Consider the following 18,171-nt stretch of genomic DNA (forward strand, 5'->3'; position numbering starts at 1 on the left):
TACTGATGTATTCGAATAGTATAGTGTGAAGTGGGTCAAAATTAGCTTATAAGATTTCACCCTGACAAATGAACCTAAAAAACTTGATTTATAATTCACACCATACTATTCGAATACTTAAATATTCGAATACTTAAATATTCGAATAGTATTCGAATACTTGGATATTCGAATACTTAAATATTCGAATACTTGGATATTCGAATACTTAAATATTCGAATAATATTCGAATACTTGGATATTCGAATACTTAAATATTCGAATACTTGGATATTCGAATAGTTAAATATTCGAATACTTAAATATTCGAATAGTATTCGAATTATATTCGCCAAATAATTGAGCAACTGAAGTATTCGAATATTCGAATACCGAAAAATTCGACAAATAGTCCCAGCCCTAATTGCGGCTAACCTGCCTGCCCGGCCCTAGGTGTTATGGTTACGTCGGAGGCGACGAGGCAAAAACTCTCCTCCTCGTTCTGAGGACCGGCAATTCAGGACAGTAGAGCAATAATTTTCAACCTCCTCATAGTATCATAAAAAAAAATCGTGGGTGCTGGTTTTGAGCGTCTCAGGGTGGCATAACCCCTTAAAAATAGCCATTTCAGATTATAATTCTAACTTCACAATATTAAAAAGAAAATCCAAAAAACCGTTGCGACCCCCCAGAAAACACTTCGCGACCCATCGGTTGGGAACCACTGCTCCATCCCTATTAATTAAGCAAAACGTCGTTCAGAAACGTTTATTTTTCAGGCGACAGAAGTACATAATTGACGAAATACGTGGAAGGGCCGCAGGTTCCCCATCCCTGCTTGAAAACCCTCCCAATATTCGCGTCTGAATTCGGGTACCAAGGCGCGTCCTTGCCTCTCCCTCTGTGTCCTGTCGCGCCCGCTCCCTCGATGAATACGGTCGTCGCTTTGGCGTCGCATTAGTCCCGGAAAGGTGCATAATTATAAACGGCGAAACTATTACCACGATTTGAGCTTCGCCTGAACTTTCACATACCAGTGGGGATGGTCGAAAGCTAAACTATTCCCGTAGCCCTTGTACCTATATAATGCGCGCAACCTGTGCGCGCCAGTGTTGGTGCGCGGGTGTAGGTAGCTGTGCGGCGGGACGTTTGGGCGCATGCTGGACCTCCTGCTGACAAATTGTTATCGCGACGGTAACGAAATACATAATTCAACCGCGTCCGAGGAACGGGGAACGCTTGACGCCGTTCGCCATTGTCGAAACGCTTGACGCAGAGAACGGAGGATTTTGTATATCTTGGATTTTGCCAGCGTTCCCCGACGACAGCGAAGGGACACGTCCGAACTTTAACTGACAGCCGCTTGAGATGTGTGTATAGAACGACGGAGGCTAGAATGGGTCTAGGCGATGTTATGATGCAACAAACGCGTTGCAAGTTGCAAGTGTTAACACTTTGAGTGGCACAAGGGTTGCAGAAATGCCACTTCAGTCAGTGCTGTCTGGAGAGTTTTGTCCACTTTGCCCTGCACATATTTTGAACATGTGCCGACACTAATGAATATCTGAACCTCTATTATATTTTTATTAGAGCAGGTACTTCCAGCAGGGTAGTTTTTATTGCGCGTACTTTGAGTCACTTCTGAGTTTCGTGGAAAAATTGGACATTACGTATGATTCAAAGTGGCGAATCAGGTTGAGTTTAGTCTAATTTTCACGGGGAGAATTTATGACACGTTCCGTGATGTAAGGATATAAGGTGTGCTCGCTGAGCGGCTCATTTTCGTCTTTTACTGCGCATCCCCAATTTCCGCAGTATTAAAATATGTATGTGCATGAATGCATATGCAAGTGTACGGACGCATATCGAAATGTTGACTAATTCATTCTGTCCTATTGGTTGACAATCCAATATGAATTGTCAATTGTCAATTATTGGGAAGAGCACGTTATTGGCTAATTTGAGAAGGGTGCGCAAGAGCACACCTTATATCCTTACATCATGATACGTTCATGAAAGTTTAAAGAGGATATAGAAATTGAAAGGTTCGTTACTATATAGATGACTTATCACGGGCTGAGCTGAGGTCGGTGAAATATAAAGCGAAGTTGGAGTTTGGTTTGTTTTCAAAGTAAACGTTCAAGGGCTCTTCGACAATACTTGCGATGCTCCGCAGAAAATATCGACGTGAAACCACGCACAGAGGTGCACTGAATTTTGAGTGGCTCCTGACAAATTTCTAGAATGAAAAATCTATCACCTAATTGGTCTAAAATGTTTCTGTACCTCACTTGCGGGGCAGGCGGCGAGAGGGATAAGCCTGTGCTTATACATGGGCGCTCTGCAGTGATACCAATCTTAGATAAAAAAAATTATGTAGACAAAAATGTTATTTACATGTCTATTCCTAATAAAATTATTACTACATATTTTGTTTTGGAATTCAGTTAAACAAAAAGGAGCTTTACTGCAGCTAGAAACACAATATTTTCATTAAAAGTGGCGTAAAATATGCGAGTGAAATGCGGCAACGTCGCTCAGCGTCCATCTTGTTTTCTCTTTCCATCTCATACTTGTGGCGTTCTTTTGCGCGTTCGTACCGGTTCGCAACAAATTATTAAATACGTGTTTACAGCTGGGTTTTGCCCAAAGTGTTTTTACCAATTTTTGCTGTACCTATGCTTTGTACAAGTATACATTGTATAGATGGCAACCCGGCGTACAGCGTTGCCACGTTTCAAACAGTTCCTTCAGGCAGTCCAAAAATACGAGCACATTGCTGACTATTTATTCAATTATCTAATAAATCTGTACGGTTCATGTCGGATTTTCTTTTTTAGAATCTCACAGGAATATTTAAGCTTTTCATTGCAACATTTTTTAGAACTTTCTCATCATTTTTAAGGACTCTGTGCAACAGTTTTATAGAAATTTTATCGCTTTTGTGTATAAGAGCATAACTTTGAATTGAATTTTTTCAAAAACCGTGCGGTCAATCGGCTTGAAATTTTTACACAATGTAGACTACACTTTGAACATTAGATTAAAACACTTCTCAAAGATTTCTCATCATTTTTGCTCCAGTATCGAACCTCCTTAAGCAAGTGGATATGTTCAGTGCTGTAATTATTGGAACAAATTAACCTGAAACTGGATATGCAGTTTACGTAATAATTATGTAATTAATTACCCCCACGATCACCCTTGCACTGGAATTTCAAATCACCGTTACGCTTAATGCGACATTCATTATACTCATAAAGTCGCAGCACGTAATGTCAAATAGAATCACTGACGGAATTTTAAAAGAAGGGAAAGGGGTGGAACGCCGGAGCACGCGTGTAGGGAAAGTCACTGTCATACATCAGCGCGCAAATTATTTTCCAACGTCATCCGCGCGGATGTTTCTCGCATGACGAAAATGCGACGGGGAAAGCCTCGATGGAAAGACGCGGAACGAAGTGAGACCTTTCCGGGATACCTCGTTCCAGGGATTTTCGGGGGTTTCCTTGGAACACACGCTCGAGCTTACTCGTTTCGTCCCTTCGTTCTGGCCCGCTAAATTATTCAATTCATTTTCTTGCAGCCCCGAACTAACTCGAACTCCTCCGACTGGCTCTCACCTTTTTCGCGTAAAACTCATCTGTTGCTCGCGGATGTCCATCTTAAATTCAAGCCTCGCCTTTTGTCACGGATTTGACGTTGTTGTCGTAGGTGAACGTCCCCAAGGTGGTTCGCTCTTCGACGCGGAGAACAGACCGTGCATACGCGAGGCATGCTAAATTCAACATGCAAGGTGTCCATGCTTTTCGCGCAGGGAAAATAGTAGATACATTTTGAAATATACATGGTGTCAATTAATTCAAAATTGGAGTCATTGTGTTGGGTCGACTTCGAGATATCTTGATGACTACAGAGAACTTCGGTTCTCCGCGTTAAATGAAGAGTGACTTTGGTTTTATTTTACTTTTCAGGAATTCATTTTTAGATTATTGATTAGTCGCAACAAGGAAAATCAGCGGCTTTGTTTTTTTTTTTAAGCAGGATAGTAGTTCCTATTTTTGGATATTGTTAATGGAATCACGAAGTTCTAATTGATTTTTCTTTCGTTTGTTACAGGGATTTCTAATGAAAAACTTGGTGGAAGTCGTCGTGTACTTCGTCTGGGCCGATTTAAGGTATGTAAATTATGGTACTGATAAATTTTTAATAAATTTAAAAGAGTGGAGGTGGAATTAAGAGCATTGCAAGTGTAGTGTAATCATGATGATCTGTATTTCACTTAATTCAAATTCTGTTCAGTTCGATTTTATATTTTCGAAGAGATTCTATTGATACTTGTGGTGGGTAAATTGCTTTGGTTGTCAAAACGATGACAGTAAAAGTTTCTTAATTTTATATTTTGACTAGAACTGAATTTCATATTCTAAGCTTCGTTACTGGTCCACTTTTTACAAAATTCATTTTTACGTTCAGCAGGTGTTTTCATTTGCTGTTTAGATGTCGAGATTTGTTTGATTTATATAGATAGAAAATACAAGCTGTCTTAAATTCAGAACATCTTTATTTACGATAGTTCTGTCGAAACAATATTTTCAATAACTTTCGAACTTTGAATTTTTATACCACTTTTTGAGCGGCATCTTGACAATGTAACATATAACTGTCCATGGCTGAATAATGGTCCGTTGACGTATATTCCAACGTGATCAAAACTGTGTTCTTGAGACTTATGAATAGTTATACCAAATGCTAAGACTATGGGGGAAAATAACAATTATATAAAAGAAAACTGAACTAACCCAGACCTAACCGTGATCTTCCATGATTTTTCTGGTTATTATTTTAAAACACAACATGAATTTAAAATTCGAACACACATGAATTTAAAATTCGAACAAACATGAATTTAAAATTCGAACAGTATCCCATTAAACCTGGACAAATGTAGAAATGATGGACACCGAACACTTTTTAAACAACCTCCATTTAAAGCGTCTCATAAATCGTGACATAATCGATTGAAAGCTATGTCTTCCGTGATGTTTTAGTTTTTAATTTTAAAAGGCAACATGAATTTTAATTTCGAACAGTATGCCATTAAACCTGTATAAATGACGGAAAGAAGGACACCAAACACATATCTGTATTATTTATAATATCCCCACTTTCGGCGAATTCCACTTACGCCCAAATCGCCCGTGAGTTTCATTAGGGTAGGTTTCCTTATACGCGCATCGTCAAGAATTTCAAAGTTGATTTTCTCGAAAATGAAGCGCAATATCAAAAAATTTTATTCCTTTTTCTCGACTTATTTACTTGTGATAAGTCGATAAGAAAGAGTAACTTTTTTTCATATCGCGCTTCATATTCGAGAAAATCGACTTTGAAATTCTTGACGATGCGTCCAGTCGCGTATAAGAAAACCTACCTTAATGAAAATCACCGGCGATTTGGGCGTAAGTGGAATTCGCCCTTTATAGCGTTACAAAAAAAATGTGACGTTTAAAGCGTTACAGAAAACGTAACAAAATCGATAAAAAAGCAATAAAACCGGCACTTATGATTTTATAGATACAGGGTAGATTCGCCAAAAGCAGAAAGGCGAAACTTTAAAAAGATCAGTAGTAGGAAAATTATAACGAATATAGTAGCTGAACACAAAAAGTGTCTGTCAGTAGGTGTGTCCATAATTTTGTATCATAAAAAATTAACGAATACATCTTCCGAACAATTATCTATTTCATCTAACAAAAATTAAAAAATTCAACCTTAATAAATATGCAGAAAAAAAGACTTTTCTCATTCCAGTGAATCCAAGTTCCCTATAACTGAAGCGTACTAAATTTTTGCTTATGTTTGAGCTTTGAAACTTGTATGTAAAATACAAATCTTGACTTGGCTTCGTACCTTAACAGTTAATTACTTTCAAACACACGTTTGAAATATTCTATTACACGAGGGGTAGAGGGAAAATGTTATGAAACACCAGAGTTCTGCTCAACTACATACATGACGTGTAAGGTTTCTAACAAGAGGCATCGTTACTTCGGGATGTACCATTCGCGAATCCCCATAATGAAATTCGTACTGAATTTCAGTAGATACGTGCGTTCAAACGCCGAACAGTTGCTTCGTACGTTAGCATTGTTTTCTGCAGTGTGCTTACAACGATTTGGAACTATGCCCCGTGCGAAAGAACGACCCTTTTGAAAGCATTCCAGTTAAGTTATTGCAGTGCTCCCTTTCAGTGCATTTTGAACGTGCTTAGTTACAGCTGGATTGTAATCGCGCGAAGCTTTTCATTGATCTGAACTCGAACAGTGCTATCAATGAAGAATACCTCTACCTTATTTTCAATTTAACCAATTGGAACTTCAAAATCTTCACTGAGGAAGACATATAACACAAAAAGTGAGTCAAGAATTCGTGCTAAATTTAAGCGCATTTTCCAACTTCGTTTATTCTACAAAATTTCATATAATAGATTCTTAATTTCGAAATAAACGTCACCATGTTCTAGAGTCATAAGGCCCCAGACTTTGGGGCCAAAAGGTAAGCCGGATGCTGTAAACTCGACACAGACTCAAAACTCACCCCCTCCCCCGCAAAATAAGCAACAGAATTGTAGGTATAAAAATTCGAATGCGAAATTGAGGACCTTTGGCAAGAGGGGTGCAGCTCCATTTTTTACAGCTTTGAGTAATGATCTGTAATATACGTAAGAAAATTCCACATCGCGTGGTGCACGTTTGATGCAAATCCGATAACAGATAAGCCATTTATTGCAAATTTTGAATCTGCGCCCATTACTGTTTTTCGCAACACGACTGCTCCGGTTTTGAAAAATTCGCCGAAAATAGAAATGAAAACTTATCGACTCAATAACTGCTACTTATTCTGTGAAAATATATATTTCAATCAGTGCTCTCTCTTTTCAATGGCAAGCCAAAGCAATAATTTTATAAACAGTTTTTTCTAATTTACTCCAAGTTGGTAAAGATGGAACTGCATCCCTCTTGATGCAAGGTCCTGAATCGTCATGAATACTTTCCCGCATAAACCTATGATCGAATAGTACAAGCCGCATTAATAGAATGCAACCACGCTCGCGAAAAATAAATTCAGCGTGAAAACGTTTAAAAGCCCTTCCCCGATCGAGCGTGGCAGAAAAATTGGACGGGTGGTTGAAAGGGAATTTCAGCATCAAGAATCTCAAAGCCGTTTTTCGCAGGTGCGCGTGTAAATAAGTGTCCCTGATTTATTGAGCACATCGTGCCATAATTTAGCAAAGACGGGGGCGCCCTTTGGCGCCAGCTACATACCGCGATCCGTCCCTCTTTGAAGCATGTTCATTCATTAATGCGACTTAAGAAGCAGCCCCGGGGGGTGAAGGTGAAATTGAGTGAAACGAGATTAAAACTAGGAACGAAATACTGGGTAAATTCATTGCTCCGGGTGTCTGGCTCGATGAAAGGAGTCATCGTTGCGCGCGGAGCGAGGAATTTCTGATAGCGTTAAAGTACACTTAACGAACGCTCTTCCAGTTCCCGCGCGCCCTTACGAATTTCTTAACGTTTCCTTCCCTCGCGCTCCCTCGTTACACACAGTCCCTTCGATTGCTCGTTCCCTTTAATCGGCGAATCAAGTGCAACGCAGGGCGCACGGACTGCCGCCATTTTTTTTTGTAAATGGCGTTTCGGAATTATGGGCGAAAGCTCAATTAGCTGGTGCATTTTATAAGGGAGAATGAAAGAAACTTGGTAAGTGGGTGATCAGGACGGGGTCGTTTTACGGTGTTCAGTGCTTTGATATGTAAAATACGTCTGTAAAATTCGCGAGGGAGTATTGATTATTTAACAATTTTAGTTTGAATAACCGGTTCCCGGGTTATAGGGGTGATTTTTATGTTTGTGTTTTCGTAAAAAAATTGTATTGAACGGACAGTTTTTCGCTGAAGGAAAAAAGTAGTTTCTAACGTAATAAGAAATAATGAATACATTTTGGGTTACGCGTGTGTGTTTTTATTTAAATTACTGTACATGTATCATATCTGCTACATCGTGCAGCGCTTTATTGGATTATAAAAGAGTGATCCAAGAAATCGCCTTTTTGGTCCCACGATTTTGGAACTGAATTTTATGCCAAAGGATATATTATGATATAAATTTTCAAGTTGAGGTGACACTTAGTTTTTGAGATATGGGAGGTCAAAGAAATGAAAATTCGTTAACGCGTCAGCCCATACGCTTCGGTGTACGGACTTTTATGTCAGTCTGATAATTGAAACAATTATTCCCAGGGGTTTTGCTGACTGCTACCAACGAATTTGAACTTAGATTTTCAAAATTCACAATGGACGATTTAATATGGTGACGATATATTAAAAAAAACACCCACTACAGTCACTACACAGTCATTTATGTTTCTTGATTTCAATTCTTTTTCTGTGAATTTTGAAAATCTTAGCCCAAATTTGTTGTTAGCAGTCGGCAAAACCCCTAGGAATAATTGTTTAATTTATCGGACATACATAAAAATCCGTACATCGAAGCGTATGGGCCGACGCATTAACGAATTTTCACTTTTTTGATCTCCCACATTTCAAAAACTAATTGTCACCCCATCTTAAAAATTTCGGGTCATTGATATCTCATCATAAGGTATCGTTTGGCATAAAATTCAGTTCCAAAATCGTGGGACCAAAACGAGGCGAAAAGGGCCTCATCTTTGGGTCGCTCTTTTACAAAACAATAATTATTTTTATTCAGACAAAAGTGTAAGCAACATTTTGATCTGAGATGCATTCGCAAGATGCATCACTGAACAGAAATATTTTTAGGTTGAATCGCGGAGTCTTAATTACAAGGTAATATTCACACCTCTTCTACGTCATTTGTCATTATATTCAAATTACTCATTCAAAGTTAAATACCATCCGGATTCATTAGCCAGCATTTTCTGCCCCGTATTCCACCAGAAAATTACGTTTCGCCGCCATTACTCGGGGCAAAACCGTTGCCTCTTTGCGTAACTGAAACCAGCGGGCTCAAGTAAGGGTTTTTGTATGTTTATGAAAATACGGCCAGATAGACGCGTGACGAATCTGCTCGACGAATCAGCAGACCGAGGCATTCAGTGGCGCGTGTTTTGCTGTGTGCAATTTTTAATCCGGGTCCTGGGCGACGTTGAACGAGTCAGGTTCGCGTATTCGTGTGTGCAAATTAAAAATACCTGCGTCGTTGGCGTTCGCCGAATTAACATTATAATTGAATCGAGCGGTACGCGAAGCAAAAATATTTGTGAACAGGCAAGCCTGAAAATACCAGCGGAATCGTTCCCAACACAATTATGAACGCGATAGCTTTCTGAGAGTGGAGTTACAGCTTCCTCGCCCCATGCCCCGCGGCATATATATCACTATGTTCCTACAAACTTCGTGAAGTGAAATATGAAAGTTCAGGAAAGTTTCGTGTCACGTGTAGAACTTGAGGGATGGGACCCCCCGCCCCTTCAAATCTGAAAAACATCGATGAGAATGTATTCCCCTTCGTCTTAATTTCAGGTTCCACTGTGTGAGTTGAGGAATCTCGTTTTTTAATTTTAATGGTGCAATTGATTGAGTGTAAAGAAATGTAGCGTCTATTGCTTGCACGGGAAGTGCTAAGTCGATCTTGTCAAATTTTCAGTTGAGCTTCTAAGTTCTCCAACAGTTGAACTGAAAATTTGGCTACACTGGGTTACGTTTAGGGGGCAAGTGTATGACATAACGAGCGAAAGGCTTCAGAAAAATTCAAATAGGACTGATTATAGCGTTGCCAAATTCACTATGTTTCAGCCTGTAGTACAGACGACCGTGATTTTGCTCATGGCGCTGTGAGAAATACGAACTGGTATATTTTAATTTCCATAAACCATTGGGCCACCAAGAAAATAAATGATACCCTCCATGATACAAATGTGATTCCGACGTGCGAGCAAAAAATGATATAGGGTAAAATAATGGCCGTTTTGAAATGTCAATATTGTGTAAAGTTAACTGTACACACAGCATTAAATTTTTTAAAGTGGTCCAGCAATGGCTTGGAGTCACCCTTTATTTTTCTACAAACAAGTACAAGTAATTCAGAGTTGTTGGGCAGTTTTCGCACATGACATTTCGGTCTCTCACGACCACTGCCTAAAACATGTTCACATTTTCCATTTTTCATATTCCATTCGCTAATTCCTGATGCCTTGTCACGTAAGGCCAGCAATTTTGGCAGAAAGAAAATTGGGGAAATGTGATATAATAATGTAGGAACAAATGTGTTCTAAGAGAGTTCAAAAGTCGCGCGCTCAGGCTGGCAACCGGTACGTACGCCAAACTGGCCCAAACCGACGCAGATCGGTGCGAACCGTGGCAGTTCTGCGAGAACAACCGTTGAAGACAATCGTTAAGAATCCTAGTGAAAATCTTGCATATTGTGAAAAGAGTGAATCGGATCGAGCGTGGCTTACGACTTAAAGTTCTGTATATCAAACCAATATTCCTTATATACCTATATTTTTTGCAATCATAATTTAATAAATTCTCTTTAAATGAGATTATTAAAATCCTACAATAAAGTGAGTAAGCGAGTAGTACGAATGTTGCGCGTGATATTATGAAAAAAATACGCAGCACTCGTGCAAATGTACTGTGAATATTGTGTAACAAATCGATGTCGAAACTTGCTATGGACAAAACATAGTTAGATAGGGCCCGTGAATGTCATAATAGATTCTCAAAGCATCTATAACCGCAAAATCAATTACCTAGTGGTGGACTTACAGCACTGGCTACCTAAACCCTTTACATAAAGGGCCATTCTAGGGCCATTTCTAGATCATAAATTAGTAATACTAGCCCAGGGAAGATGGCTGAAATGACCGTGTTTATTGACTCAGTAATATGATCCTTGTCTTAATGTAGAGTCAGGTCCCTCTTAACACATATTGTAATAATTTATCATTTCACGCTTTTTCTTATTAATGCACGTCATTGTGCAGTATTTTCTGTGATTTCTCATGAGAATTCTCAACTAAACTTTTGTTAATAAGTCGTAACTTGATTTTCATTCCAATTTAGAAGAGAAATTTACAGGCTTTAAAACTCATTCGAGGAAGTGTTATTAGAACAGGTACCCAAAAAATGCACAACAGCCCATCCAGGAAACTTTGAAATATCCTTTTGGTAACCACTTCTCAAAAAGGGGTTCCTCCTACTCTTTTAACTATACACTTACTACCCTTCCAATCCACGCAACTTTGTCACAAAATATTCCTCAGCGTTCGCACACAAATACACCAAAATATACGTATGACCCATTTATTTTGAAAGTGACCTAAGTCCATTTATATTTAAAAATTTGTTATATAAATTTTTAATACTAACTTCAAGTTGTACACGTCACTACAGTAAAAAAAAACAATTGACAAATAGACTTAAGCCACTTTCAAAATAAAAGACTCATATAATAATAATTGAGCATATTCACAGTGAGTTGCAAAAGTTCACACACACCCCAAGAATTTGAACTATTATAAAAAGTACGATAGCTTCATTCCCAATGGCTGCATCTCCATAAAGATGGATGCACGTAGACTTTTGTAACGGACTACAGACTTTGTCGCAACTTCCCAATATCTTGGCAGTGAATTGAACAGCAAAGAGAGGGAAAGAAAATCGCCGACGATACTCCATGATTAATTCCCATATGCCTCGCCGCCATCGACACGTTCTGTTGCGCCAGCCGTGCCTCCGTTTATGCATGCCAAGAGTTTCCGTATGCTCCGCTCGTGGAAGCGTACGGTAAGCACCGAAAGTTGGGAAATATCGACGTACCTGGGCCTCGAGGTCGATGTCGACGTGGACTGGCCAGCAGGTTCGTGAATTCGTGCTACTAGAAGCTCGCTAGCATTGCGCTGGTAATACGTCCCGACACCTTAGATTGATTAAGCGGCAGACAGGCCGTTCCGCGCCAGCGAGGCCGCTGCTAAATGTCTCGCATCTGTCACCGAGCTTTTCCACTTCGTACGCGCGCTTACACGCTCTCGCGCGGCGGACGGCGTAACCCCAAAGGACGGGGAAAAACATACCGCGAACTATCACCGGGAACTCGCTCCTCCACTACATTCGCGATCATCCTTCAGCCCGTGGCCACACCCCGTCGTTCAGTCAGTCAGGCATCCAGGAAAATTATCTCACCCCTCCGCGAGGGTTACCGACAAGGGGAGTTTATAAGGTTCGGATCACCGATTTAGCTCAGACGTTCCATATCCACTGCTCGAAACAATTAGATCCTGCAGATTGTTTTGGAGAAACAAAGCCCGGCGGTGGAAACACTCGTTTATGTAAGCAAAGGCTGGCTGCGGGACCTCAAACAGCTTACCACCGTCGTTGAAGGCAAAATGTGTAAAATTAGAGCAGAGTGATTTTCACTTTGATCTTTATTCCTGCTCCCTGCTTCTGTACACTTTTGTTTAATTAGTTCCTTAAACCCATATCTTTTTCGCAGTACCAATTATGCGTGAAGTGGGCTCTCTCACAAACATCGGGATTTCGTAGGAATTTATAGAGAATGAACTGTCGGCACAGTTGCTATCCAATTGCAATTTTCTCACGACATACGCAAAAGACTTTGACGCCGTGTTTCTTGAAAATTATTTTGTCAATTAAAAGCGACCATCGCTGCTCGCAACTTGTCGCAAATTTTAAAAATCGACGCAATCAATCCTGTTGTTTATAAAAAGTAGTGGTTTTTTTCCTTCTTCCATTTTCTTCTTATAGAGTAGATGTACCAAGTATAAAGTATATAGTACTAGTATAAAGAAGTAAAAGGAATAGTGTATAAGAATATGAAGAAGAACAGTTTCAATTTAAAATACATTTTTTTGTACACTATTCTTTATACGCTGCGTGTTTATTAAGTAAAATAAATGAAGTGGCAGTAATTGGGACATCTACCCTACTTGTCACTTACGAGGAAAACGCTGGGTAGAAATTACACGAACACCGTAAGAAGAAGATCAATAAGGAGCTGATTGCAGAAATAGCGAAAAATCTGTAGAAATTTATAGGTACATACTTATTCCTCGGGTTAGTCTATGCATTTCAGTTGAGTTGCCACTACAACTTAATTACGGTCTCCTCTTTGTGCGTGGTTACATATCGAGGTTTCGGAATAAACACAATTATTTTGAACACAATTTTTTTCAAAAGATGTAAAGTAACGTGCCCTATTCGTAGCGTACATAATTACACGTGCTGTGCACTAACTATATGCAAAATTGTAACCAGAGTGGTGACCCGAATCTCGTTCACTCCCTTTGTGAGACATCGCCACTGTTCGGCACATGTCGCACGAAACCGTGCATCGACGCGAATAATTGCGGCTGGAAACCTTTGCATGTAGTTATGCACGTTTTTATGATAAATGACATAGGGGGAGGAATATTAAAAGGGAGTAGCAGAACGATTTAGCTAGTTAGAAGTTCCTCTACTTGGCTATCAGAATGTTCCAATGGACTTGGTAATATTAATTCTGAAGGTACTTATAGAAATTGGATAGGATTAGGTACATGTAGGTGTACTGAACAGTAGCGAGGCCACGAAATGCGCATGTCTGAATAGAACAGAGCTCCATAGTGTGAACTCTGTGGCGATAGGGGTGATTAGTTTCGAGGTTTACTGGATGATCTAGTATCGAAGCATTGGCATTGATCTTTTGTTTCACACCCTCTTCTTTTAATTCTTACAGATCTCATCAATGCTTGGTATACTTATAATTTCTAGGGAAACTAATACATTCATAGGTAGAAATACTTGTTACTCGATCAAAGGACATTGAGCAAAAACCTCATTTGTTTCAGAAAGCCATTCCTTTCAGAAACCCATTATAAATTAACTCTGTAGCCTTCCAGGATAGGAACAAGGATAAATTCTGGACAGACAAGGTTTATTCGGATTAGGTAGGAATACATTGTCTGGTTGATAGGACGGGGCTACAAATTTCGGAAGACAGACGTTGCGTCTTGCTGTGTTTATACAATTTTACAAGATTCTACTGTGCTGACGGCACTTGACTTGTGTAGTAGGCAACCGGCATTTAGGCAACGGCCTATGGTGTGCTATGAGGCCCATAGGTGGCGTCCATTTATGAGGAGTTCGGAAGACAGGGACCGGAAGACATGGTGGAGCAGCTGATGGAATGCAAATGGAATCCCTCATACTCTGGCAGCACATTCCTAAAGGGACCAAAGATCAAGGAACTGTCAATAATTGACAATTTTCTTAAAGTTAATTATCTCTGTATATAATTATAGTTAAGCTAGTTTTAGATGAAATAAGACTGCCCAGAGACTAATAGACTTTAGAAAAACTGTATAGAGATGTTGGGATATATATACATATATCTATTATATATAGTTACATAGAAGTTTACAAGTATAAAATTAGAACATACATATATCTATATATACATATATAGATATATGTATGTTCTAATTTTATACTTGTAAACTTCTATGTAACTGTGATGCTAGTACCTGAATAAAGACACATATAGGCCTGTGCCAGGACTGACATGTTCTTAAGAAAAAAAAAGACAGGGACCGTGGGGAGTCTGCGTAGCCGTGGTGGCAAACGCGACTGATCAGCACGCGGACGGCTCGGGTTCGATTCCCGGCGCCGTGGCTCTCGTTTTCCGACTCCTACACTTTATTCTAATTAGGCGTCCAGGAGTTACTCTGTATACTCCTCGCGTTCGGTTGGCGTCCAGGTATAATCGCCGAACTCTCCATACCAAACGGGTGTCCAGGAATATTCTCCCGTATTCTCCTCTCTCAGCGATCGCATATTTAAGAAAGGGGCTTTGTACTCTCGCGACTCTACTCTGCTGAGGTGTCCAGGAGTTACTCTGTACTCTCCCGTTCGGTTAGCACCCAGGTATTATCGCCGAACTCTCCATACCTAACGTGCGTCTAGAAATATTCTCCCGTACTCTCCTCTCTAATTTTATTCGAGATGCTCTTTACTCTCTCGACCGATAGGCGTCCAGGTATCATCGCCGTACTCTCCATATCGGTCGGTCGAGCGTCCAGGAACAGACTCTAGTGCGTACTCCCTCTAGCAGGCGTCCAGGTATCATCGCTGAACTAACCTGCCGGAGTCCCTAAGCTGTCCGAGAGCGGTTGGTCTTACCTCATCCTCTCTCTCGGAACAGCGAAGAAGGAAATGCCTTTGCGGGTCTCTAATTTATACCCAATCCTTGCTATCCGCGGCCGCAGAAATCAACAGACGCGTCTTCAAGCGCGGGCCTCGCGGGCCGCGGTTCCGCGCCCGCACGTCTGTGCTCGCGGGCGGCCTATAACCGTATTTGGGAAACTTCTCGATGGTCGGAGTTTCTCGAAGCTTCTTTTCTACATGCTACAACTCTAAGTAGATATGCCATTGTAATGTTTCTATATATATAGAAAGACCACGTCTTGACTCGATGGGATTACCGTAAGGAATTTTGCTATTGGGTAGGCCATAACGGTCACGAATTATAAACGAATTATATATATAGAAACATTACAATGGCATATCTACTTAGAGTTGTAGCATGCAGAAAAGAAGCTTCGAAAAACTCATTACCTAGATTCAAATGCTTCAGATCAGCGGTGACCAGCGGTGGGGCCCCTCACGCGCCTGCTTCCCCTTCCAATCTTTCTCTCGCACAGCGTGCCTTCCGTTGTCAAGGAGACCGCGCGACGCTAAGCAGGCTACCATGACGGTCTAGCCGGGCTAGCGTCTTCGCGAATAGCGTCGCGCGGTATCCCTGACAACGCGGACGAGAGTGGGAGAACCCCAAGCTCCCGTGGGAGCGACCGTGAGCAGCGCTACTTCAGATTGTAACACATTTATTACTCTATTACTTTTTAGTCAAGTGACATTTATGAAGTCAATTTTATTCAATTTCAATGCTTTGAAATTTGGCCCAAAAAATTCTCCATTCGCATTTTTTTTCACTGTATTACATCGAAATTTTGTAATTAACAATATATTTCCCGCTGTCTACGTACAACGTTTATTTATTATTACATAGTACGCGATATTCACGTGGTCGTCTACTCATCTTTACCAGACACGAAGAATCAAAATTTTCAGGTGATTGATAAATCGAATACTTTTCCATAAGTTATCCGCATCTCAATTATCAGTTAATGGGTATCGCCGCATATATCCCTTCTGGTCAAGGAAAAAGGACGGCGGAACCGGAGGAAAAGGAATGGATTTTCCTCACGTTGGGACCGTTTCCAATTTCGCGGATGTTTTGTCGCGTACTGAATCGTCAAACAGCGAGCTTCCGTGGCAATTCAGTCAAGACTATTTGTTATTCCCCACCCTTTTTTCGTCCTCTGAATACTTCCTCCCCTGGGATCAGTAACTCAACCAAATACGTTAGGCGATTGGAAGGAGTGCGCAGGTAAAACAGTTCACACGAAACATTGCGGAATGCATTCTCGTAAAAGAAATTTATTAGCCACTTTTGTGTAACAAATTCTACGTCGTGTCTACACTCACCTCTTCAATCACACGTCGCGAACAAACGATCTGTGTTCTTTATTAACCCCCTGCAGTCTTCAATTATTTTCAAAGCATAGCATTCCAATATGCATCAATTTGTATTTATAATTTTGTACATAACAGTTTTTCAATCAACGCCTAATTTGGGAGTTATTTAGGTGTGCCAATTAAACGGTCCTCCCTGTATACACAGAGTGTTTGGCATGTTTAATAGCTGAAAAACGGAGCACGGTGGCTTCGCAGGGCAGTTCTGGGATTAGGTACGTGGAGTTCGTGAGCGGTTAAAAGATTGGAATCCTCCGGGTGAAGTTCAATAATCGTTCTTTTATTGAACAAGTCGAGAGAACTTAGGCTATGTTTACAAGACCGTCGAGATCCCACAGATGTACCTTGTCCGAACTGTCTTCTGCGAATTCCCTGATTCTTCTAGATTCAGTAGTTATATCTACCGAAGAAGGTGCGGTCGAGTGGGAGGTGGACGTGGACATGCATTTTCATATTTCGTCAACTTACTGTTGAGTTATGGTGCATTTAAGAATTTCCGGACGATTATACATGTATCGATAATTATTGATTTTTGTAATTGTATGTATATGTTTGCAGGGAGTTGTAATGCGCGGGTGTATTGGTGAATGTTGTGTGGTATGACTCCTGTACTTGACAGTATTATTGGTACTATTTCTACTTTGTCTTGATGCCACATGTCTTTAATTTCCTCGGTTAGGTTGATGTATTTCTCATTTTTCTCTCCTGTTTTTTTTTTTGTATGTTTGTTGTGTTGGGTATGGATATTTCGATTAATTGTGTTATTTTATTTTGTTTGTGGATAATTGTGATGTCCGGTTTATTGTGTGATATGGTTATTATTATTATTATTATTATTGTTATTATTATTATTATTATCGCGGCACAACACTCATGATTTTCATCTTATTTCATCACGTATTTGATTTTCTACTACCTGTCAATACGAAAGCAACTGCACAGGACTGTAAACGGACAACCGCGTGATATAGTCCATTAAGTATTTTCCCGTTACTTTCGCAACACCAAGACTCCTGTGACTGAAGCAATCTCTAGAAAATTTGTATGACTACTCCCTACTGGACAATTCGTCGCCCACCTCCCCGAACGCGCCAACGAGAAATCTCTCGATCCCGACAGTTTATAAGGCGCGCGTCGCCAACCCTGCACAATTATAGTTTCGAAGAAAATCAACAGAAAGCGCTTATCGGGGGTTGCAGCGGAGCAGCTTCTCAAAATCGTGCCCACTTTCTATCGTCGTCGGTCATAAATTTCCATTGAAAGGTAACTTCCCCGGGCCGAATTCTGTGCAGACTTCGCCGCTGGATTACCGTGGCCCTTTTCTCTCATTGTTTTCATGACGTTACCATGATGGAAAGCTTCGAGAGAGACGCCCGTCCCCGTCGAAGAGTCGTCGTCCATTCGAAGTTTCGGCTCCTCGAGAACGATTGTTCTCGCGCAACGCCGCGAAAACCCCGGCGCTTCCGTCTTTTCCTACTTAAGTAATGGTTCGCCGCTGTTGCAATTTCTGGCTAATGGAACGATATCGTCTTTTTCCTATTCCCGTTACGCCGCT

At 40.5% G+C, this 18,171-nt stretch overlaps 1 long non-coding RNA gene across 1 annotated transcript in view; it reads left to right on the forward strand.

Moving 5' to 3' along the window:
* Positions 1-18,171, forward strand: part of LOC143372286 (uncharacterized) — a 158,467-nt gene that overhangs the window by 49,086 nt on the left and 91,210 nt on the right. Inside the window, exon 3 of the long non-coding RNA XR_013086263.1 lies at positions 4,100-4,158. This is a non-coding gene — a long non-coding RNA (uncharacterized LOC143372286). The remainder of the gene's footprint in view (positions 1-4,099; positions 4,159-18,171) is intronic.

Source organism: Andrena cerasifolii, chromosome 8 (genome assembly GCF_050908995.1).
Source record: "Andrena cerasifolii isolate SP2316 chromosome 8, iyAndCera1_principal, whole genome shotgun sequence".
Lineage (NCBI taxonomy): Eukaryota > Metazoa > Arthropoda > Insecta > Hymenoptera > Andrenidae > Andrena > Andrena cerasifolii.